Source organism: Ranitomeya variabilis, chromosome 4 (genome assembly GCF_051348905.1).
Source record: "Ranitomeya variabilis isolate aRanVar5 chromosome 4, aRanVar5.hap1, whole genome shotgun sequence".
Lineage (NCBI taxonomy): Eukaryota > Metazoa > Chordata > Amphibia > Anura > Dendrobatidae > Ranitomeya > Ranitomeya variabilis.
The window spans coordinates 21,757,290-21,781,655 of NC_135235.1; the positions used below are offsets into that span (position 1 = coordinate 21,757,290).

Genomic DNA, 24,366 nt, shown 5'->3' on the forward strand with positions numbered 1-24,366 from the left:
GTCATTATCCTGTACCCCGGGTGTCAGTGTCATTATCCTGTACCCCCAGTGTCAGTGTCATTATCCTGTACCCCCAGTGTCAGTGTCATTATCCTGTACCCCAAGTATCAGAGTCATTATCCTGTACCCCCAGTGTCAGTGTCATTATCCTGTACCCCCAGTGTCAGTGTCATTATCCTGTACCCCAAGTATCAGAGTCATTATCCTGTACCCCCAGTGTCAGTGTCATTATCCTGTACCCCGAGTGCCAGTGTCATTATCCTGTACCCCGAGTGTCAGTGTCATTATCCTGTACCCCTAGTGTCAGTGTAATTATCCTGTACCCCGAGTGTCAGTGTCATTATCCTGTACCCCAAGTATCAGAGTCATTATCCTGTACCCCCAGTGTCAGTGTCATTATCCTGTACCCCAAGTGTCAGCGTCATTATCCTGTACCCCCAGTGTCAGTGTCATTATCCTGTACCCCGAGTGTCAGTGTCATTATCCTGTACCCCCAGTGTCAGTGTCATTATCCTGTACCCCGAGTGTCAGTGTCATTATCCTGTACCCCGAGAATCAGTGTCATTATCCTGTACACCAAGTGTCAGTGTCATTATCATGTACCCCGAGTATTAGTGTCCTGTACCCCGATTGCGGCTAAAGCCTATGCCCACTGCTAAAGAGAAATGAATATTCACTGCGGGCACAGTTACAGCCGAAGCCGCCACCTTCCAGCACACATCCTACTTACCTTCCCTGCGGGCCCTCGCTGCATCTTGTTCCGTGCCAGCAGCTTTTACGGCCAAGCGATGACGGTAATAAATATTAATCTCTGTCCATATATATATCCCCCATCCTGGTATATATGTCTCCCATCCTGGTATATATATCCCCCATCCTGGTACAGTTATATGAAAAAGTTTGGGCACCCCTATTAATCTTAAGCTTAATGTTTTATAAAAATTGGTTTTTTTGCAACAGCTATTTCAGTTTCATATATCTAATAACTGTTGGACACAGTAATGTTTCTGCCTTGAAATTAGGTTTATTGTACTAACAGAAAATGTGCAATCTGCATTCAAACAAAATTTGACAGGTGCATAAGTATGGGCACCCTTATCATTTTCTTGGTTTAAATACTCCTACCTACTTTTTACTGACTTACTAAAGCACTTTTTTTGGTTTTGTAACCTCATTGAGCTTTGAACTTCATAGCTAGGTGTATGCAATCATGAGAAAAGCTGCTTAAAGTGGCCACTTGCAAGTTGTTCTCCTGTTTGAATCTCCTCTGAAGAGTGGCATCATGGGTGTTGTGAATTCCGTTCTGGAGCTCCCTCCTGTGGTTGCTAATGGTATTTTTGTGAGTTCTGCCCTTGGACTCCCTCTGGTGGTTTCGAGTGGTACTGCTGCTCCTTTAGGTAGCTGTAGCAGCTGCCTTCACTAATCGCCTTGCCTGGGTTTGTTATTTAAACCTGCTCTGGGCTTTAGTTCATGCCACCTGTCAATGTTTCAAGATTGGATTTAGTCTTCTCCTTGGATATTTCTCATGGCCTGTTCATTTCAGCAAAAGATAAGTTCTTGCTAGTTCTTGTTAGTCCATTTGCTTGGACCTTATTTCTCAGTTTTTGTTAGGTCTTTTTGTACAGCTCGTCATTATGATATATTCAGGCTAGCTGGAAGCTCTGGGGAAGCAGATTTGCCCCTCCACACCGTGAGTCGGTGTGGAGATAATTTTTTGTGAACTCTGCGTGGATTTTTAGTTTTGAATTCTGACCGCACAGTATCCTTTCCTATTTCTGTCTATTTAGATTAGTATTTGGCCTCCTTTGCTAAAATCTGTTTTCATCTCTGTGTATGTTATTTTCCCCTCCACTCACAGTCAATATATGTGGGGGGCTATCTTTCCTTTTGGGAATTTCTCTGAGGCAAGATAGTTTTCTATTTCCATCTTTAGGGGTAGTTAGTTCTTAGGCCGTGACGAGGCGTCTAGGGAGAGACAGGAACGTCCCACGGCTATTTCTAGTGTTGGCATTAGGAGTAGGGTTTGCGGTCAGAAAAGTTACCACCTCCTCAGAGCTTGTCCATGTGTCCTTTTAACCACCAGGTCATTTCAGTGTTGTTCCCTAACCACCAGGTCATAACACATCCTCAAAACAACTGTCAAATGATCTGAAAACAAAGATTATTCAACATAGTTGTTCAGGGGAAGGATACAAAAAGCTGTCTCAGAGATTTAACCTGTCAATTTCCACTGTGAGGAACATAGTAAGGAAATGGAAGAACACAGGTACAGTTCTTGTTAAGGTCAGAAGTGGCAGGCCAAGAAAAACATCAGAAAGGCAGAGAAGAAGAATGGTAAGATCAGTCAAGGACAATCCTCAGACCACCTATTCTTGACAATAATGTTCATGAATCAGTGACAAAGTTGAAGTTACGCAGGGGATGGATCTTTCAGCAAGACAATGATCCAAAACACCGCTCCAAATCTACTCAGGCATTCATGCAGAGGAACAATTACACTGTTCTGGAATGGCCATCCCAGTCCCCAGACCTGAATATCATTGAACATCTGTGGGATCATTTGAAGAGGGCTGTCCATGCTCGGCGACCATCAAACTTAACTGAACTGGAATTGTTTTGTAAAGAGCAATGGTCAAAAATACCTTCATCCAGGATCCAGGAACTCATTAAAAGCTACAGGAAATGACTAGAGGCTGTTATTTTTGCAAAAGGAGGATCTACTAAATATTAATGTCACTTTTCTGGTGAGGTGCCCATACTTATGCACCTGTCAAATTTTGTTTGAATGCAGATTGCACATTTTCTGTTAGTACAATAAACCTAATTTCAAGGCAGAAACATTACTGTGTCCAACAGTTATTAGATATATGAAGCTGAAATAGCTGTTGCAAAAAAAACAATTTTTATAAAACATTAAGCTTAAGATTAATAGGGGTGCCCAAACTTTTTCATATAACTGTATATATGTCTCCCATCCTGTTATATATGACCCCCATCCTGGTATATATGACCCCCATCCTGGTATATACAGTATATCCCCCATTCTGGTATATATGTTCCTGCATCCTGGTATATATGACCCCCATCCTGGTATGTACTGTATGACCCCCATCCTGGTACATATATCCCCTATCCTGGTATATATATCTGCCATCCTGGTATATATGTCCCCCATCCTGGTATATATGTCCCCCATCCTGGTATATATATCCCCCATCCTGGTATATATATCCCCCATCCTGGTATATATGTCCCTCATCCTGGTATATATATCCCCCATCCTGGTATATATGTCTCCAATCCTGGTATATATGTTCTCCCATCCTGGTATATATGTCCCCCATCCTGGTATATATTCCCCATCCTGGTAATATATGTCCCCCATCCTGGTATATATTCCCCATCCTGGTATATATATCCCATATATCCCCCTACCTGGTATATATGTCTCGCATTCTGCCACTGTTGTCTAATTCATAGAAAGAATTAAATGATTACACCCATCTTCCCTCTGCTCCCCCACCACGTGGTGTCCTCTTCTAAAGCCGGCAGTTGACTTCATAGTGCAAGTGACGGGATCGCACCCCCAGTCACAGACACGCCAACATCAGCTACTGGCCTCTGATTGGCTGACAGCCTGTATTGCAGAACAAGGATCCGTCTGGTCCACTGCAGCTGAGTGTGCATCCGAGGACACACATCCAGTTGAAGTTTGTGCTGGCATCGGCGAGCTCTGTCGTGACCGCGATGGTTACACCCCTGGATACATTAATTGGTTATCATTCATTGGTTCTGACTAATGAAGCAATGTTGCCAGAAGTCTGGTGTAAATTGCTTTGAAAAGTCGAAAAACTTTGGTGCAGCTCGGAGTTGTGCAAACATTTTTCAACTTTTGCTATTTTCTCACCAGTTTTTTTCCAGCTTTGCCAAAATGAGACAGGGGCGCTGTGGGGGTGTGACGCCAGAGCTCCTCTAATTCATGATGAGCGGCGCCTCTCCAGGGACTGGAGTAAGGTTTGTGGCGAGGCGCACGGGGCGCTGCTCATCAGATGCTCTGGATTCATTAAGAGGCGATCCTTTCACGAAACAGAAGCTTCTGATTCCAACATGACCCTTCGTCCAGACTGGGGAGAAAATGGGTCTTGATGAAGTCTTGAAGGTTTTGATGGGATTTTTTTGACTCCTTAGGCTAAGTTCACATTTGCTTTGTTGGGCGCAGCGTCGGCGACGCATACCGACGCATGCGTCATGCGCCCCTATCTTTAACATGGGGGGCGCATGGACATGCGCCGGTATGCGTTGTACTGCGTTTTACGACGCATGCGTCATATAGACGCACAAGACAGGGCGCAGGGGACGCTACTTGTAGCGTTTTCCCTGCGCCAAAAGTCCCGATCTGTAGGATCTTATGACAACGCATGCGTCGCAAAACGCTGCATTGTGTACATGCGTTTTTGGTTGCGTCGCGTCGCCGACTCTGCGCCCAACAATGCAAATGTGAACGTAGCCTAAAAGAATCAGGTCATCTTTGATTTTCAGAACTGCTAGAAATTTTCTAGCAGTTTTTTGACTGCCAAAATGTTTTGTAGCTGATGTCCCCATGGAAGGTTTTTGATCTTTTCTTCTTGGATCCTGGTCCACGGCCACGTCTGTATTCCGTAGCTTCCAGACCCAAACTCTGCAAACTACCTATCTGCCGCCTTCCCCAGCTCCTTCGTCGCTCTGTATGTCATGGTTGTGGTGTGACGGAGTCATGACCGGCTAATCAGAATGGGTGTCGGTGATGCCGGCGAGAAGGACGCGGTTTGCAAGGTGCAGTCCACCGGTCACAGACCTTAGAAGTAGAAGCCGTAGAACTCAGAACTATTGGATGGCGGCTTAAAGGGACATTGTAACCTTATAAGAATATGACATAACACGGGATCACTTTAGGATTGTGAGGGTCCGAATACTGAGACCCCGTTGATCCAGATCTAATGCTGTGCTCCATTCTCAGATCACACGTTGTGTTTTTGCCACATTTCTCCAGCGCTTTTTTCCTGTGCATATACGGCTAAAAACCGCAGCATTGTTCCGTCCCAGCAAAGATCTCTGGAGTCTCATGCACACGTTGCTTATTTTTTCTGCCTTCAAGCAGTTTCCAACCGGCAGCATGTCAATTCTTGCAGCGTTTTCAACCATACTAATAAAAGGGAAACACAAAAACGCGTGTTTTTTATGCAGCTATTTTTGGATGCAAAAATGTCGGGAAGCAAATGCATTGCATTACTTGCACAGCACCCCCGAGGCTCCCTGGCTGTGCAGGGAACTGCGAAACTGACTGGGGCTGGCTGCACAGAGCATTGGTCTGGTGATCCGCTATGGGAAGGGGTGAAAGGGCAGCAGCTCCCTTAGGCTATGTGCACACGCTGCGGATTTTGCTGCGGATTGGCAGCAGTTTTCCATGAGTTTACAGTACCATTTAAACCTATGGAAAACAAAATCCGCAGTGCCCATGCTGCTGAAAAAAACGCGTGGAAACGTAGCGTTGTATATACCGCAGCATGTCAATTGTTTGTGCAGATTCCGCAGCGGTTTACACCTGTTCCATAATAGGAATCCACAGGTGTAAAACCGCAGGTGGAATCCACACAAAAACCGCGGTAAATCCGCAGGTAATCCGCAGTAAATCCGCAGACATCCCACCTACGTGTGCACATCCCCTCATTCTTCGGATTGGCCTTAGAAGTCAGACCCCCCTGAGCTTAAAGTGACGCCATTTCTGAACTTTATGACGTCATTTTATCAGATTAAATTTTTGCTTTATTGTATCTCCAGATAGATCGGTGACAACCAATATGGCCGCCGTTATAGTTTTCACATGATATGGAAACGAGGGATGTTATTGAATAACTGAGGTCTCAGCCATTCAGGATCCTGGGAGAGCTGGGTGACGACCTCCTGTAATGGTGATCTCTCTTTCCTTTTCCAAAATTCGTTACAAAGTTTCTATTTATTAAAGTGGAAAGTTCTTTTAGTTAAAAAAAAAATAAATATATATATATAAAAAAACCTTTGCTTTAGAGAATCACTGCCCCCAAATAGGGGTCTGGGCCCCTTCACGTGTTCCCCCTCCAGTAACTCAATTACCTTCCGCAGCGGTTACCTTTCCTGTCGCCCTGGATCTATATTTACTTGCTCTATATCGGGCTCCTAATAAGAGAAGTCATAAACCTGTCACTCCAGCTCTGACACCAGACAGCAATGTTAAAGGGGAACCAGCCCCTTATGTAACATTATTATTATTATATATTTATATAGCGCCATTTATTCCATGGCGGTTTACATGCGAAAGGGGCAAATATAGACAAGTACAATAAACATGAGCAAAGCAAGGCACACACAAGTACAGAGAGAGAGAGGAACATGGGGCCGACATATTTGGGGCAGTAACATGTCTCTCTTATATGAGTGACTCTATATATAAAAGGAGATTTATCAAAATTTGTAACATTTTGGAAGGATTCCCATATTGCACAATCCCTTTTTTTTAAAAGAAGGATCTGCCAGTGATCAGATGTAATCTGTGGGGAAACTGTTGTGAAATTGGATTCTGGGCTCCCCCGGTGGCCACTTGTGGAATTGTACTTGTGTGCATCATCCCCTCTGTTCACCTGCTCCTATCAGGATGTGGGAGTCGCTATATAACCTTGCTCCTCTGTCAGTTTCATGCCGGTCAACAATGTAATCAGAAGCCTTTCTGTGCATGTTCCTGCTACTAGACAACTCCCAGCTAAGTTGGACTTTTGTCCTTGTGTGTTTTTGCATTTTGTTCCTGTTCACAGCTGCTGTTTCGTTACTGTGTCTGGAAAGCTCTTGTGAGCGGAAATTGCCACTCTGGTGTTATGAGTTAATGCTAGAGTCTTAAAGTAATTTCTGGATGGTGTTTTGATAGGGTTTTCTGCTGACCATGAAAGTGCCCTTTCTGTCTTCTTGCTATCTAGTAAGCGGACCTCGATTTTTGCTAAACCTATTTTCATACTACGTTTGTCTTTTCATCTAAAATCACCGCCAATATATGTGGGGGCCTCTGTCTGCCTTTTGGGAAAATTTCTCTAGAGGTGAGCCAGGACTGTCTTTTCCTCTGCTAGGATTAGGTAGTTCTCCGGCTGGCGCTGGGCATCTAGGGATAAAAAAACGTAGGCATGCTACCCGGCCACTTCTAGTTGTGCGGCAGGTTTAGTTCATGGTCAGTATAGTTTCCATCTTCCAAGAGCTAGTTCTCATATATGCTGGGCTATGTTCTCTCGCCATTGAGAATCATGACAGTTTGACCGGCCAAAAAAAAAAGGGTTAAATTACTGGCTGAGAAAGGAGAGAAAAAAGAAGTCTGCTACAATTTTTTTTTTTTTTTCCTCTAGTTCTGAGTGTGCTCTTAATTGAATCACTTGCTAGTCTGCCTATACTGCAGCCTTCCTCTCTTTCTCTCCTTCTTATCCTTGAATGGCTCTGTGTTCACCTGTTTCAAATGGATCTTCAGAGTGTAGCTACAGGTTTGAATAATCTCGCCACAAAGGTACAAAATTTGCAAGATTTTGTTGTTCATGCACCTATGTCTGAGCCTAGAATTCCTTTGCCTGAATTCTTCTCGGGGAATAGATCTCACTTTCAAAATTTTAAAAATAATTGCAAATTGTTTTTGTCCCTGAAGTCTCGCTCTGCCGGAGACCCTGCACAGCAGGTCAGGATTGTAATTTCCTTGCTCCGGGGCGACCCTCAAGACTGGGCTTTTGCATTGGCACCAGGGGATCCTGCGTTGCTCAATGTGGATGCGTTTTTTCTGGCCTTGGGGTTGCTTTATGAGGAACCTCATTTAGAGCTTCAGGCGGAAAAGGCCTTGATGTCCTTGTCTCAGGGGCAAGATGAAGCTGAAATATACTGCCAAAAATTCCGCAAATGGTCTGTGCTTACTCAGTGGAATGAGTGCGCCCTGGCGGCGATTTTCAGAGAAGGTCTCTCTGATGCCATTAAGGATGTTATGGTGGGGTTCCCTGTGCCTGCGAGTCTGAATGAGTCCATGACGATGGCTATTCAGATCGATAGGCGTCTGCGGGAGCGCAAACCTGTGCACCATTTGGCGGTGTCTACTGAGAAAACGCCAGAAAATATGCAATGTGATAGAATTCTGTCCAGAAGCGAGCGGCAGAATTTTAGACGAAAAAATGGGTTGTGCTTCTATTGTGGTGATTCAACTCATGTTATATCAGCATGCTTTAAGCGTACTAAGAAGCCTGACAAGTCTGTTTCAATTAGCACTTTACAGTCTAAGTTTATTCTATCTGTGACCCTGATTTGTTCTTTGTCATCTATTACCGCGGACGCCTATGTCGACTCTGGCGCTGCTTTGAGTCTTATGGATTGGTCCTTTGCCAAACGCTGTGGGTATGATTTGGAGCCATTGGAGGCTCCGATACCTCTGAAAGGGATTGACTCCACCCCATTGGCTAGTAATAAACCACAATACTGGACACAAGTGACTATGCGTGTTAATCCGGATCACCAGGAGGTTATTCGCTTTCTGGTGCTGTATAATCTACATGATGTTTTGGTGCTGGGATTGCCATGGCTGCAATCTCATAACCCAGTCCTCGACTGGAGAGCTATGTCTGTGTTAAGCTGGGGATGTAAAGGAACTCATGGGGATGTACCTTTGGTTTCCATTTCATCATCTATTCCCTCTGAGATTCCTGAATTCTTGTCTGACTTTCGTGACGTTTTTGAAGAACCCAAGGTTGGTTCACTACCTCCGCACCGGGAGTGCGATTGTGCCATAGACTTGATCCCGGGTAGTAAATACCCTAAGGGTCGTTTATTTAATCTGTCTGTGCCTGAACACGCGGCTATGCGAGAATATATAAAGGAGTCCTTGGAAAAGGGACATATTCGTCCTTCGTCATCTCCCTTAGGAGCCGGTTTTTTCTTTGTGTCTAAGAAAGACGGCTCTTTGAGGCCGTGTATTGATTATCGACTTTTGAATAAAATCACGGTTAAATATCAATATCCGTTACCACTGCTTACTGATTTGTTTGCTCGTATAAAGGGGGCCAAGTGGTTCTCTAAGATTGATCTCCGTGGGGCGTATAATTTGGTGCGAATCAAGCAGGGGGATGAGTGGAAAACCGCATTTAATACGCCCGAGGGCCATTTTGAGTATTTGGTGATGCCTTTTGGTCTTTCAAATGCCCCTTCAGTCTTCCAGTCCTTTATGCATGACATTTTCCGCGATTATTTGGATAAATTTATGATTGTGTATCTGGATGATATTCTGATTTTTTCGGATGACTGGGACTCTCATGTCCAGCAGGTCAGGAGGGTTTTTCAGGTTTTGCGGTCTAATTCCTTGTGTGTGAAGGGTTCTAAGTGTGTTTTTGGGGTTCAAAAGATTTCCTTCTTGGGATACATTTTTTCCCCCTCTTCCATCGAGATGGATCCTGTCAAGGTTCAGGCTATTGGTGATTGGACGCAACCCTCTTCTCTTAAGAGTCTTCAGAAATTTTTGGGCTTTGCTAACTTTTATCGTCGATTTATTGCTGGTTTTTCTGATGTTGTAAAACCATTGACTGATTTGACTAAGAAGGGTGCTGATGTTGCTGATTGGTCCCCTGATGCTGTGGAGGCCTTTCGGGAGCTCAAGCGCCGCTTTTCTTCCGCCCCAGTGTTGCGTCAGCCTGATGTTGCTCTTCCTTTTCAGGTTGAGGTCGACGCTTCTGAAATCGGAGCTGGGGCGGTGTTGTCGCAGAGAAGTTCCGACTGCTCCGTGATGAGACCTTGTGCTTTTTTTTCCCGTAAATTTTCGCCCGCCGAGCGGAATTATGATATTGGGAATCGGGAGCTTTTGGCCATGAAGTGGGCTTTTGAGGAGTGGCGTCACTGGCTTGAGGGGGCCAGACATCAGGTGGTGGTATTGACTGACCACAAAAATTTAATTTACCTTGAGTCTGCCAGGCGCCTGAATCCTAGACAGGTCGTTGTTTTTCTCTCGGTTTAATTTTGTGGTGTCTTACCTACCGGGTTCTAAGAATGTTAAGGCGGATGCCCTTTCTAGGAGTTTTGAGCCTGACTCCCCTGGTAATTCTGAGCCCACAGGTATCCTTAAAGATGGAGTGATATTGTCTGCCGTTTCTCCAGACCTGCGGCGGGCCTTGCAGGAGTTTCAGGCGGATAGACCTGATCGTTGCCCACCTGGTAGACTGTTTGTTCCTGATGATTGGACCAGTAGAGTCATCTCTGAGGTTCATTCTTCTGCGTTGGCAGGTCATCCTGGAATCTTTGGTACCAGGGATTTGGTGGCAAGGTCCTTCTGGTGGCCTTCCCTGTCACGAGATGTGCGAGGCTTTGTGCAGTCTTGTGACGTTTGTGCTCGGGCCAAGCCTTGTTGTTCTCGGGCTAGTGGATTGTTGTTACCCTTGCCTATCCCGAAGAGGCCTTGGACGCACATCTCGATGGATTTTATTTCGGATCTGCCTGTTTCTCATAAGATGTCTGTCATCTGGGTGGTGTGTGACCGTTTCTCTAAGATGGTCCATCTGGTTCCCTTGCCTAAGTTGCCTTCTTCTTCCGAGTTGGTTCCTCTGTTTTTTCAAAATGTTGTTCGTTTGCATGGTATTCCGGAGAATATCGTTTCTGACAGAGGGACCCAATTCGTGTCTAGATTTTGGCGGGCATTCTGTGCTAGGATGGGCATAGATTTGTCTTTTTCGTCTGCTTTCCATCCTCAGACTAATGGCCAGACCGAGCGGACTAATCAGACCTTGGAGACATATTTGAGGTGTTTTGTGTCTGCGGATCAGGATGATTGGGTTGCTTTTTTGCCTTTGGCGGAGTTCGCCCTCAATAATCGGGCCAGCTCTGCCACCTTGGTGTCCCCGTTTTTCTGTAATTCGGGGTTTCATCCTCGATTTTCCTCCGGTCAAGTGGAATCTTCGGATTGTCCTGGAGTGGATGCTGTGGTGGAGAGGTTGCATCAGATTTGGGGGCAGGTGGTGGACAATTTGAAGTTGTCCCAGGAGAAGACTCAGCTTTTTGCCAACCGCCGTCGTCGTGTTGGTCCTCGGCTTTGTGTTGGGGACTTGGTGTGGTTGTCTTCTCGTTTTGTCCCTATGAGGGTTTCTTCTCCTAAGTTTAAGCCTCGGTTCATCGGCCCGTACAAGATATTGGAGATTCTTAACCCTGTGTCCTTCCGTTTGGACCTCCCTGCATCCTTTTCGATTCATAATGTTTTTCATCGGTCATTGTTGCGCAGGTATGAGGTACCGGCTGTGCCTTCCGTTGAGCCTCCTGCTCCGGTGTTGGTTGAGGGTGAGTTGGAGTACGTTGTGGAAAAGATCTTGGACTCTCGTGTTTCCAGACGGAAACTCCAGTATCTGGTCAAATGGAAGGGATACGGTCAGGAGGATAATTCTTGGGTCACTGCCTCTGATGTTCATGCCTCCGATCTTGTCCGTGCCTTCCATAGGGCTCATCCTGATCGCCCTGGTGGTTCTGGTGAGGGTTCGGTGCCCCCTCCTTGAGGGGGGGGTACTGTTGTGAAATTGGATTCTGGGCTCCCCCGGTGGCCACTTGTGGAATTGTACTTGTGTGCATCATCCCCTCTGTTCACCTGCTCCTATCAGGATGTGGGAGTCGCTATATAACCTTGCTCCTCTGTCAGTTTCATGCCGGTCAACAATGTAATCAGAAGCCTTTCTGTGCATGTTCCTGCTACTAGACAACTCCCAGCTAAGTTGGACTTTTGTCCTTGTGTGTTTTTGCATTTTGTTCCTGTTCACAGCTGCTGTTTCGTTACTGTGTCTGGAAAGCTCTTGTGAGCGGAAATTGCCACTCTGGTGTTATGAGTTAATGCTAGAGTCTTAAAGTAATTTCTGGATGGTGTTTTGATAGGGTTTTCTGCTGACCATGAAAGTGCCCTTTCTGTCTTCTTGCTATCTAGTAAGCGGACCTCGATTTTTGCTAAACCTATTTTCATACTACGTTTGTCATTTCATCTAAAATCACCGCCAATATATGTGGGGGCCTCTGTCTGCCTTTTGGGAAAATTTCTCTAGAGGTGAGCCAGGACTGTCTTTTCCTCTGCTAGGATTAGGTAGTTCTCCGGCTGGCGCTGGGCATCTAGGGATAAAAAAACGTAGGCATGCTACCCGGCCACTTCTAGTTGTGCGGCAGGTTTAGTTCATGGTCAGTATAGTTTCCATCTTCCAAGAGCTAGTTCTCATATATGCTGGGCTATGTTCTCTCGCCATTGAGAATCATGACAGGAAACCTAGTAATAAGTGCTCAATTTCCCTGCAGCGCCACTACAGGTGACAAGAGGGATTGCACGGTTTGGTTTTCATATGAATCGATAGTCTGCCATATAATGCAGGGATCTGCTTGGTCATACAGAGAAAAAGACATTTTTTTTGTATCCAATTTCTACTCTTAGTACGTCTCAATCAGAGGATCTTCTCAATTTATGGGTTATTCCAAACAATGCTTAGTATCTGCTTGACTATTGTTAATGTACAGTAGAACCCCAACAAAAAGTTTCTTTCTTGTATCTTGGTGACTTTTCTCATCTCCTTTTGTCCCTCTGTGTATCCAGCATTGCATATCGGAATGGGTGCTCCTATTTTTATCTGATAAAACCACATTTCCCGGCAGCACCCTGCTTCTCCTCAGTGCTGCACGTCCCTCCCTCCGCTCTCCTGGGAGCTTCCAGACACAGATAGACGGATCTCAACAGGGGCGATCATTATTTATATTATGCGACCACAGGGCATCACCGTCACCACATCCAAATCTGTGGCCAATATTCATGACTATTTAGAAACTTCCCATTGCATTGGTGGTTTCTTGTGATCATGCTCGAACCTGCATGTACTGTATAGAAGAGCTGAGCATAGAATAGCTGAGCTGAGCTACAACCCGACTGTCAGGTAAATGAGGATGCCGTGAGAGGAGATAGGAATGTTTTTTTGGACATGGTCATAGGTGCATTTATTTTTCGTGAATTAGAAAGGGTCACAAGGTGCATCTGAGCATGCTCCACCGATAGCATTAGAGCCACCAGATGATAGATCCAGTGGAAACAGATGGTAAAAAAAAGCCCTTGGAGGTCATCATTACAAGAGTGGTGGGAGTGGGGTGACTACACTCAAGTGAAAATGTAAATATAGTTTGCATTGGCACACATGATTGATTCTGAATGTATGGAAAACTGAGACCACATTATGATTTTGGGGATACCTCTTTAACTCCCTAGTAGGATGTAAGTAAATGACATGAAGGGCTGCCAGCTCACTGAGGGATCACATAACAGATGTCTATTGAAATCCATGTAGAGAGAAATGGAGAGTAAGATGGAGAGACGCACAGCAACACAGATTGTATTTCTTTTTCTTGTGCTTTAACTGACTCCAGTGTTTCTGACCACAGCATTCACAGCTACACTGCTTAGTCTTTCATGTCTATTAAATGTTTATCTCACCTCAGAGCTGTATTCACAGATACACTGCCTAGTATAGCTGTATAATATTCTCCATGTTGCCACAGCTTTTTAGTAAGTGTTTCTGGTCACCCCAGAGCTAGATTCATCACTACAATGTTCATTATTGCTGCATTGTGTCCTCCAGGCTTCTGCTTTAAAGCAGCTATTTATTTCACTCCAGAGCTGGATTCACAGCTGCACTGCTCAGTACTTCTATATTATGTCCTCTATGCTATTGATACTTTTTAGCTTCTCTATAGTGTTTATTTACTCTACAAGAATATATTGAGAGGAGCAGTCAAAATGTGACTTTCCCTTTAAGCAAATATTGGAAAGTGGCCATGGATAAGGCTGGAAATCTGTTTTTCTTTTCACCTTTATTTATCAGACATAACAGATGGATTTTGCTGTAGATTTGCTGCACTAAAGGGTGAAATCTGCAATAAAAATCCACATTGCTGCGGACTCTTATGATTTTCAGTGGGCTCCGACAGCTATTTTTTTATTTTATTTTCATTTTTTCTTTTTGGAACAAAAGAGAAATTGAGTACAGTGTAAACTATTGGGGAAAAAACAATGCAATAAAACATAATGTAACCATGTACTGTAATGCAATACTACATCATAGAGCGTAACATAATACAATATGTGCAATGATGCGATGTAATATAATACAATGTAACATTGCTTAAAGGGAACCAGTCATCTTGTACATGGCATCTGATCTGCAGGCGGGATGTTATAAAGCCCGAGGTGCTGATCAGATTCATGGGCAATTATGTGGGATAAGTTTTAGTAAAATTTGCATTTTATTTCATGAAATCCCGGGAGTTTATGAGTCCAGTGGGCGGACCTACTCAGTGATTGACAGTCTTCCCTGTATGATTGCAGCTGTCATTCAAGAGAAGGACCGCCCACTGGACTCATATACATACAAACACCAGAAATTTCAATAAAGAAAATGCAAGTTACAATGAATCTTTTCCAACAAACCCATGTATCATTCTGCTCAGATTCTTTCTCTTTGCAACATCCTGTGCATGTAAAAGGCGACAGGTTTCCTGTTAGGTCCATTATGCTTATATCATATTTTACCGTTTTATATATTTTTTATAATTTGTTGCACCGTATTACATTGAACTGTAATGTATCCTGTGTACCATGTATCATTGTATGTCATAGATTATGTTATTTTATCAGTGACAAAGAGAGCAGCCGAGGGGGGGGAGGGTGTTGCACAGATGCCATGGCTGCCACCATTTGTCACCGATGACATCGGGGAGATCATGAAGATCCCACTGCTGCCACCAGTTTGTCAGGGAGGCGCAACTCTGCTGCCTCCAATCATCAAGACAATTACGCAATTGACTGATGAGTGATGGACGAGGTCACGGCTGCTTCCACTACTAGGCCAGTTATTGGGGAAATCTCAGTGAGCGTACGGTATATACACATCCAATTCCATTGCATATAATATATATATATATATATATATATGTTCCTTGCCAACTCCACAATAACAAAAGGAACTACTCGCTGCCACCACCGATTGTTTATACAGGCTGATTGGAAACCAGTGGCAGGCAGCATATGGCTTCAGAGGTGCGGTTTACAGAGCAAAAGGAACAGAGCTGTTACATTTTATATATGTTATCTGGAAAGGTAGGCAGTGTTTCTAAAACATATACAAAGATGATACCAAATGGCTACAAACAATATTTAATGTATATACAATTGCATAGAATAAAATAGATAAAAGAAAATGTATAAACCTATGTTACAGAAATGGCTCAGCGCTTAGTGGAGGGGGAGGCACTGCTTAGGAAAATGGGAAGAGCCACAGCAAGCTGTACCTTCCAGGAATGACAAATGACCAAACACAAATTCTGCTTTTTATTAGGTCAAGGTTACGTCCACATACCTCCCCTTGGTAAGCTCAAATAGGGTCTGGTCGTGGCATGTGCTAGGTCTTTTAGAAATGTATAAGATCCTTAACTTTTAGGATATCTGTGCCCCTGGAGGTCCCATGCTGGAGATATTGTCGTCATGTTTCCTATTGTTATTTTACCTGTCTATTATTATTATTATTATTTATTTATATAGCACCATTAATTCCATGGTGCTGTACATGAGAAAGGGGTTACATACAGAGTTACAGATATCATTTACAGTAAACACGTTTACAGTGACAGACTGGTACAGAGGGGAGAGAGGACCCTGTCCTTGCGGACTTACATTCTATGGGATAGTGGGGAAGAGACAGAAGGTCAGAGGTGCAGCAGCTCTGGCGATGGCGAGGCGGCAGAATGGTTATTGCAGGCTGTAGGCTTTCTTGAAGAGATGGGTTTTCAGGTTCTGTCTGAAGGACCCGAGGGTGGTGGATAGTCGGACGTGTTGAGGCATGGAATTCCAGAGGATGGGGGATATTCGGGAGAAATCTTGGAGGCGGTTGTGTGAGGAATGAATAAGTGTGGAGGAGAGTAGGAGGTCTTGGAAGGATCGGAGATTACGTGAGGGTTGAGGACAGACTGGAGTGGTTCAAGAGAGTTAGCGGGTAGGCCACAGAGGAGGGTGTTGCAGTAGTCGAGGCGGGAGATGATGAGGGCATGCACAAGAGTTTTGGTAGATTGTGGGCTGAGGAAGGGACGGATTCTGGCAATATTTTTGAGTTGGAGGCGACAGGAGGTGGCAAGAGTTTGGACGTGCGGTTTGAAGGACAGGGCAGAGTCGAGAGTTACCCCGAGGCAGCGGATTTCAGGTGCGGGAGAGTGCGTGATGCCGTTTACCATAGCGTGATGCGGCCCTGCGCTTAGTAACCCGATGTTTACCCTGGTTACCCGGGGACTTCGGCATCGTTGGTCGCTGGAGAGCTGTCTGTGTGACAGCTCTCCAGCGACCACACAACGACGAAACAGCGACGCTGCAGCGATCGGCATCGTTGTCTATATCGCTGCAGCGTCGCTTAATGTGACGGTACCTTAAGTCATTAGTAATTTTTGTCAGGGCAGTTTCGGTGGAGTGGTGGGGGCGGAAGCCAGATTGGAGGTTATCAAGGAGAGAGTTAGATGAGAGGTGCGAGGAAATTTGAGCATGGACATGCTGCTCAAGGAGTTTTGAAGCAAATGGGAGCAGTGATATGGGGCGGTAGCTGAGCATAGCAGTTGGGTCAAGGTTAGTTTTTTTGAGGATGGGTGTGATGGTGGCATGTTTGAAGGCAGAGGGGAAGGTACCAGAAGATAGCGATAGGTTGAAGAGATGGGTTAGGGCTGGAATGAGCATGTTAGTGAGGTTGGGGAGCAGGTGGGAGGGGATGGGGTCAAGTGCACAGGTGGTGAGGTGCGATTTGGAAAAGAGGCGAGTAAGCTCTCCTTCAGTGATGTTGAAGAGGGAGGTTACTAGGGAAGGGCAGAGGTCTGGTATATGGAGTGGTTGGGGTGGTGGAACAGTTAGGGTTTGCCTTGTTTGGTCGATCTTGTTTTTGAAGTAGGTGGCAAAGTCCTCGGAAGAGATGAGGCGGGTTGGAGGTGGCAGTGGTGGGCGGAGGAGGGAGGTAAATGTGCTGAATAGTTGTTTTGGGTTGTAGGATAGTGAAGATACAAGGTTAGTGAAATAGGTCTGTTTAGCGGAGGTGAGGGCTAATTTGAAGTCAAATGTAGCTTGTTTGAAAGTAGTGAAGTCGTCTGGCAGGCATGTTTTCTTCCAACGCCGCTCCGCAACCCTGGATGCTTGTCGAAGTTTTTTTGTGAGATTGTTATGCCAAGGTTGCCTATTGGTTCGTCGCACTGTGCCATGCATGAGAGGGGCGACTGAGTCTATGGCTAATGTGAGGGTGGAGTTATAAAAAGCGGTGGCGCTGTCCGTGTCGTGGAGTGAAGATATGGAGGACAGAGGTAGAAGAGAGTCTCAGAGTCTGTGAATGTCTAGATGTGTGAGATTTCTGCGAGGATGTGGTAATGGCTGGACATGGGGGGTGGGTGAGGAGGACAAGGATGAGAAGGTGAGTAGATGGTGGTCAGATAGGGGGAAGGGAGAGGTTGTGAGGTTAGATAAGGAACAGAGGCGGGTGAAGATGAGGTCTAGTGTATGTCCGTCTGTGTGGGTGGCTGTGGAGGACCACTGAGTGAGTCCAAAGGATGAAGTAAGGGCCAGGAGCTTGGAGGCTGGTGGGTGTCAGTAGGGATATTAAAGTCACCCATGATGATGGTGGGGATGTCAGCAGAAAGAAAGTGAAGGAGCCAGGTGGAGAATTTGTCGATGAAGGCAGTGGCTGAGCCCGGTGGTCGGTATATGACAGCCATTTGGAGATTGGAGGGAGTGTAGATACGGACAAAGTGAACCTCGAAAGAAGGAACAGTTTTTAGAAAGAAGGAAACCCACTCCTCCACCATGTCTGTTGCCAGAGCGAGGAGTGTGGGTAAATTGGAGGCCACCGTAACTCAGTGCTGCAGGCGAGGCCGTGTCAGGGGGCGTCAGCCAGGTCTCAGTGAGGGCCAGAAAGGAAAGGTTGCGGGAAGTGAAGAGATCATGGACCATGTGGAGCTTGTTGCAGACAGAGCGGGCATTCCAAAGTGCCCCAGAGAGGGGAAGCAGGGTGGAGGGGGTCAGTGGCACAGGTTTTAAGTGTGAGGGGTTGCGATAGTTTCTCATAGTGTGAGGATAGGGGTGAGGATTAGTGATGAATGAGGCGGGGGGGCAGGATTGGGGGGATGTGTCACCAGCAGTGAGAATAAGCAGAGAAAGAGAAGAAGGTGGGTGAAGGAGAGTGATTGGCTTATATTATATTTTGGTGGTAGAGGTCTGAGGTTAGAGAGCAGGACTGCAGATGGAGCGAGGTGGGGGGGTAAGAGAGAGGGGGAGATAGTTATGTGGTTTGAGGGTGCAGGGGTATGGGGTTAGTGGAGGAGAGTGAGGATTAGTGGAGCAAAAACGGTGGGGGAAATGTGAGCATGGTTAAAGAGCAGGGAAGAAAAGAAAGGTAAGTAAAGTTGGAATACAGTGATTAGTCTTACCGTCTGGCCGATTTCTGGACTATTTCTGCTATATTTCAGATGATACACTTAAAATATGTCACTTGAAATTATGTCACATCTGCCTAAAGTCAGATCTGACCCACTCCATGCAACGTATACCATTCTAATGTCTATAGAGATGAAACATGGCCTGTATAGCATCATCCATAAGACCGATATTAAGTTGGAAAGGTTACAATGGCCTTAAAGTGATGTGGGTAAATGCGTTATATTCGTCCCTTTTCCACAACGCTGAAAATATATGTCCCATAAATATCGGATCAATGCAAACCCTAATATTCATTCCAGACCACTTGTTCCAAAAGGTCTGGGAGCAGTGCTTTGATCAGAGGAAGCTTATGTAATGCCTGGGAACTGTACGTTCCCACCTCTGCATAAATAAATCTCAGTCGTGGTGTATTTTTTTCCCAGAGCAAATCTCCTGTTGTAATTACCTGGTCACTAGAGGACGTCCCTACTTCAATTGAGGTTGACCTGTCAGTTCTCTCATTTCCCCAGTTATAATTAATCCCATATGTTCAATGTGAGGGTGATATGTCCACTTTCCAGATTTTAGTTTTTCTCTATGACAATCAGTATTATGTTATACTGTATAGAATTATAACAGGTTACACAGTATTGCATCATATTTTATGTAGAATTGTATCATATTGCATAGTATTGTGTTATATTATAGTGCCTTACTATATAACATTGTGTTATATTCCATTATCTATCATATATTGTGTTATGGTTTGTAGTTACCGTCAGTCCATTATTAGCAGCGCTGTCTGCTCCATCACGTCAGGTCCCCTCGCAGCACGCCGTAGTGAAGGACATGCTGATCTTTGCTCTCTGTCACTTATCCTTATTTGTGCCTTACTTTTAGATCATTTATATCTTAGGAGAGCCATGATATTCATCAGATGTGACAGACAGCTGTAATCAGCGCGTCTATCAGAAATGTTTGCTGCCCTCGGAGACCTGACGTTCTATTAACCATCCATATCTAAATACAATGTATCATATTATAATATAGTAGAACATTGTATCACAGAAATACAACACAATATATCACAACACTATATAATAGAGAAACAAGAGGACACCATACTTCATAATATACCAACTATAACAAAGTGATACATTATAATGATATAATACACTACAATATAAGATAATATAATACAATCCTGCCTCACATAATAGAGCACAATACAATATAATATAATGCGATATATGATATTACACAACATAAAATATTGTAATGATAAATAATATAAATATCCAATAAAAATAAGTGAACAATACAATATAATACAATATCATAGACTGGAATACATGAAATATGACTGCAGAATATAACAGAACACGACATAATATATTTAAATTCTATATAATGCACAACATAAAATAATGTGATACAACTATATCGAACATAATAGGGTACAATATAATATAAAGGTATAACACACAATGTGATATACTGATATTATATAATACTATAGATAGTATTATGCAATATTATATAATAAATACAACATGATATTATACTGTTTCACACCGTAGCATCATATGATTCAGCTCAGTGCAATATAATATGATAGAAAAAGAACCTCGTGATCCAGGATTCCCATAAAATGTTCACTTTCCTTTATTGGTAAATTCTAAAATCTTCCTGTTCTTCCACAAAGATATAAAAAAAAGTTTACAGATTCCAAGCGGACAAACCGTCCTTAATCATGACCTCATAATATGGTACAATATAATATGGTACAATATAATATTACATAATCTAATACTATACAAGTCATAATTACTGTTATTGTGAACGGTTAAGCAAGTTGAAGATGAAGATGAAATGATCTTTTAAAAGCGTAAAGGTAAAGATGCATTTCCTTTGTATTTTAGTGAAAAAAAGTGATTTTTTACATTTTAAAAATTAGGAAATGCGGCTGATGCAAAAGTTCAGGCACCCTTGGAGATTTGTGTCCTCAGATAACTTTGACCAAGGTTTCAGACTTTAATTAGCCTGTTAGGGTTATGACTTTTTCACTATCATTGCTAGTTGATGCAAATTTCCCAGCTCTATAAAAACCCAGCCTCCTCTAACCTTGTGCCAAATACAGCAGCCATGGGTTCTTTTACCAGCGGCCTAGCACTCTGAAAATGAAAATGGTGGAGGCCCACAAATCAGGAGAAGGCAATAAGAAGAAGTGTTTTCAAGGTGCCTTTTCCTCACTTCAAAGATGAATTAAGAAATTGCAGTTAATAGGAACAGTGGAGGTCAAGATAAGGTCTGGAAGATCAAGCAAAATTTCAGTGAGAGCTTCTCGTAGGATTGCTACAGAGGCAAATAAGAACTCCTGTTTCACTGCAAAAGACCTTCAGAAAGATTTAGCAGACTCTGTAGTTGTGGTACATTGTTCTATTGTTCAGAGACACCTGCACAAATACGGCCTTCATGGAAGAATCATCAGAACAAAACCTCTCCTGCGTCCTCACCATAAAATTCAGCATCAGAGGTATGCCAAAGAACATCTAAACAAGTCTGATTCATTTTGGAAACAAGTCCTGTGGAGCTATGAGGATAAAATAGAACTCTGTGGCCACAATGATCAAAGGTACAGTATGTGTGGAGAATAAAGGGCACAGAATTTAAGGAAAAGAACATCTCGCCAACCATTAAGTATGGGGGTGGATCGACCATGCTTTAGGTACTAACCATGCAGGGTGCCCAAACTTTGCATTGACAAATTTTCCTTTTTGTAATTTTTAAAAGGTAAAAGATTTTAATTTTAAAATGTAAAAGATGAAAATATATGCAGCGCCCCAGAGACCTGGTCGTTGCAGTAATGTTATTCTTCCACCAGGGGGAGTGATATTACGTCTGGAGGCAATAAAGGAGATCACCTGTCCAGGTATCACACAACCACACTACACACGTCACACTCCAGGCCGCCAGGGGGAGCTAAGCTTCTATCTATTAGGGCACTGCTCACATATAGGTAAAACTGGTGGTTTGGGTAGGAAGTTAGAGAGAAGCTGACTGGAGGGAGGAGGAGTGAGATCCAGACTGTGGTCTGAGGGGGACTAAGGTCCACGGAGCTGCGCCTGCCCCACGTGCGGCAGCATCCAAAGAAAGAGACATTGAAGGGAAATGTGTTGCAGTGAGTGAGACACGAAGTCATAGCAAAAGGAAAGGAAAACCAGAAGGAGTTCTGCCCTGTAAAAGGCTGCCTCCTTCTGAGGCGCAAAGATCCCGGTAGCCAGAACACCGAGGGAGTAAGGATCTCTACGCTTTACTTCAGAGACTGGCAGGACAGTCGATTCCACGTTGGCTGCCCGAACTTTATACACAGGAGGCAAGGTGACAACCTTAAAGAGGACAGGGCATTCTAGAGTCCCTAACCAAAGTCTCAAGTCACTGGTCATACGTGTTTTGTCCTATCCTATCCATCAGGGGGACAGGGGGAAAGAGACTTAACATCTCCAATAGTTGTGAGGACCTTACCAAGTTGCTCAGCAGGGAGGTACTACAACGCACAGGCGCTAGAGGAAGGCTACTGATTTCCACCTGGACAAGGGGACTCTGGATTTGCCTCCGGACCGGCCGGACTCTGCCTACCCTGTGATCTGGTGCCCTGGATTGTGGACACTGAAGCCTTCAGTAAAGGTAAAGAGACTGCAACCTTTGTGTCCTCGTTACTCACTGCGCCTCACACCATCCACCATCACCATCTACACTTTTGGGAAGCCCTGGGGATACACTTCACCTGTGGGAAGGTATGCCATCTAGCTGCCATAACATCACCCCAGTGGACCCCTGAGCAGCGTTGGTCACCCTGACCGAATACCACAGGTGGCGTCACGAACACGATTATTCCTATAAACACTTTATCTTTTATTGGACGCCCCTCAAAGGGCCACGGACCGGGTCAGGCCACCGTGACATCCCCCGAACCGAAGGACCTGGTACCGAGTACCCCATTGCCCTGACGTGGGGGCGCTCCATATAGATATATATTTTTTGCCTAAAATATAAAGGAAATGTGTCATCTGTAACTTTAGGCCTTTTAGAGATCATTTCATATTGAATGTGCTTATCTGTCCACAATAACAGTAATCTTGACCAGGCGGGTCCAAACTTTCACATGCCACTGTATATATAATAAGACGCAATACAATGTAGCAAGACTATAGAACATAATATAATAGTGTTCCCCAAACTGTTACCGAACTACAACTCCCACCGTGCCTTCACGGTCTGCATCTGTCAGAGAAAGATGGGATAGAATATACCATGATAATGAACAGTTCACAATGTAATAGTATAATATGATACATTGTAGCTTAATTCAGTGTAATATTGTATTATACCATATACACAATCTATACAACAGAAAACAGTGCAACATATTATATAGAGAGAAATTATAAGATAAAGTGTTACACAATTGTTTCATGCATTCGTGGTGCAGCTCTGTAGATCGACGGTGAATATTGTCTTACAGACGCCGTTTTTTGCCTCTACTCCAATAATTTGACTTTCTAATAAATGTGGCATGTTTGATGTCCCTTTTCTCTCTCCTTCGCTGGATCCTTTGCTTTGTGCCCCCTGACCCCCTACATTTGCTGCCATGATTGGCGCCTACTTTCTGACGATCCTTTATCTCCATGATGAGAGGTTTAGGCCACCAGAACGGCTGCCGGAGCGGCCGGACGCTGATCCCTGAGCACCGTGACAGAGGAGCGGCCATTGGAGTAATGCAGTGTGTTTTATTTTGTCGGTGTCCTGGGGATTCGGGTAAACAGCGGCCGCAGGCGGAGGACACTGCTGAGCTCGCTCCATTCCTCATCCTCGCTGCACGGGTATTTATAGCCCTGAGATTTACATGAACTCAGAGGCCTGAACTGAACCAGAAGGTCCAGATCCACCGCAGCCGGCGTTATACGGAGGTGGCGACAATCGTCCGGCCAAGGATGGCGCCAAAAACTATTACTGCCTCATCTATAACAGTAGTCTGCCAGCAACACAAATGCAGGAGGTCGTGTGTTATCAGGGGTGCGGGGGTAATCAGGGGTGCGGGGGTCAGGTAGTCAGGGAAAGTCTGAAGAAGTTCTCTAGTTTCACTTTTTTCTCCTATTATCTATCTATTATCTACTATCTATATATTATCTATCTATTAACTATCTACTATCTATCTATTAACTATTATCTATCTATATATTATTTATCTATTATCTATATATCTATCTATTATCTATCTATTATCTACTATCTACCTATCTATCATATATCTATCTATTTATCTATCATCTAATATCTATATATTATCTATTATCTATATATTATCCATCTATTATCTATGTATTATCTATCTATCTATCTATCTGTTATCTATCTCTATATTATCTATCTATATATTATCTATCTATGATCTATCTATCATCTATCTATTATCTATCTATTTATCTATAATCTATCTTTCTATTATTTACAGTAGGGGAAATAAGTATTTGATCCCTTGCTGATTTTGTAAGTTTGTCCACTAACAAAGACATGAACAGTCTATAATTTTAAGGGTCGGTTAATTTTAACATTGAGTGATAGAATATCAAAAATAAAATCCAGAAAATCACATTGTATGAATTATATACATTTATTTGCATTTTGCAGTGAGAAATAAGTATTTGATCCCTCTGGGAAACAAGACTTAATACTTGGTGGCAAAACCCTTGTTGGCAAGCACAGCAGTCAGACGTTGTTTGTAGTTGATGATGAGGTTTGCGCACATGTCAGGAGGAATTTTGCTCCACTCCTCTTTGCAGATCATTTCTAAATCATTGAGA

General features: G+C 43.9%; 1 protein-coding gene across 2 annotated transcripts in view; it reads left to right on the top strand.

Moving 5' to 3' along the window:
* CLCN1 (chloride voltage-gated channel 1) overlaps positions 1-24,366 on the top strand; it is a 102,678-nt gene that overhangs the window by 12,362 nt on the left and 65,950 nt on the right. The window lies entirely within an intron of this gene.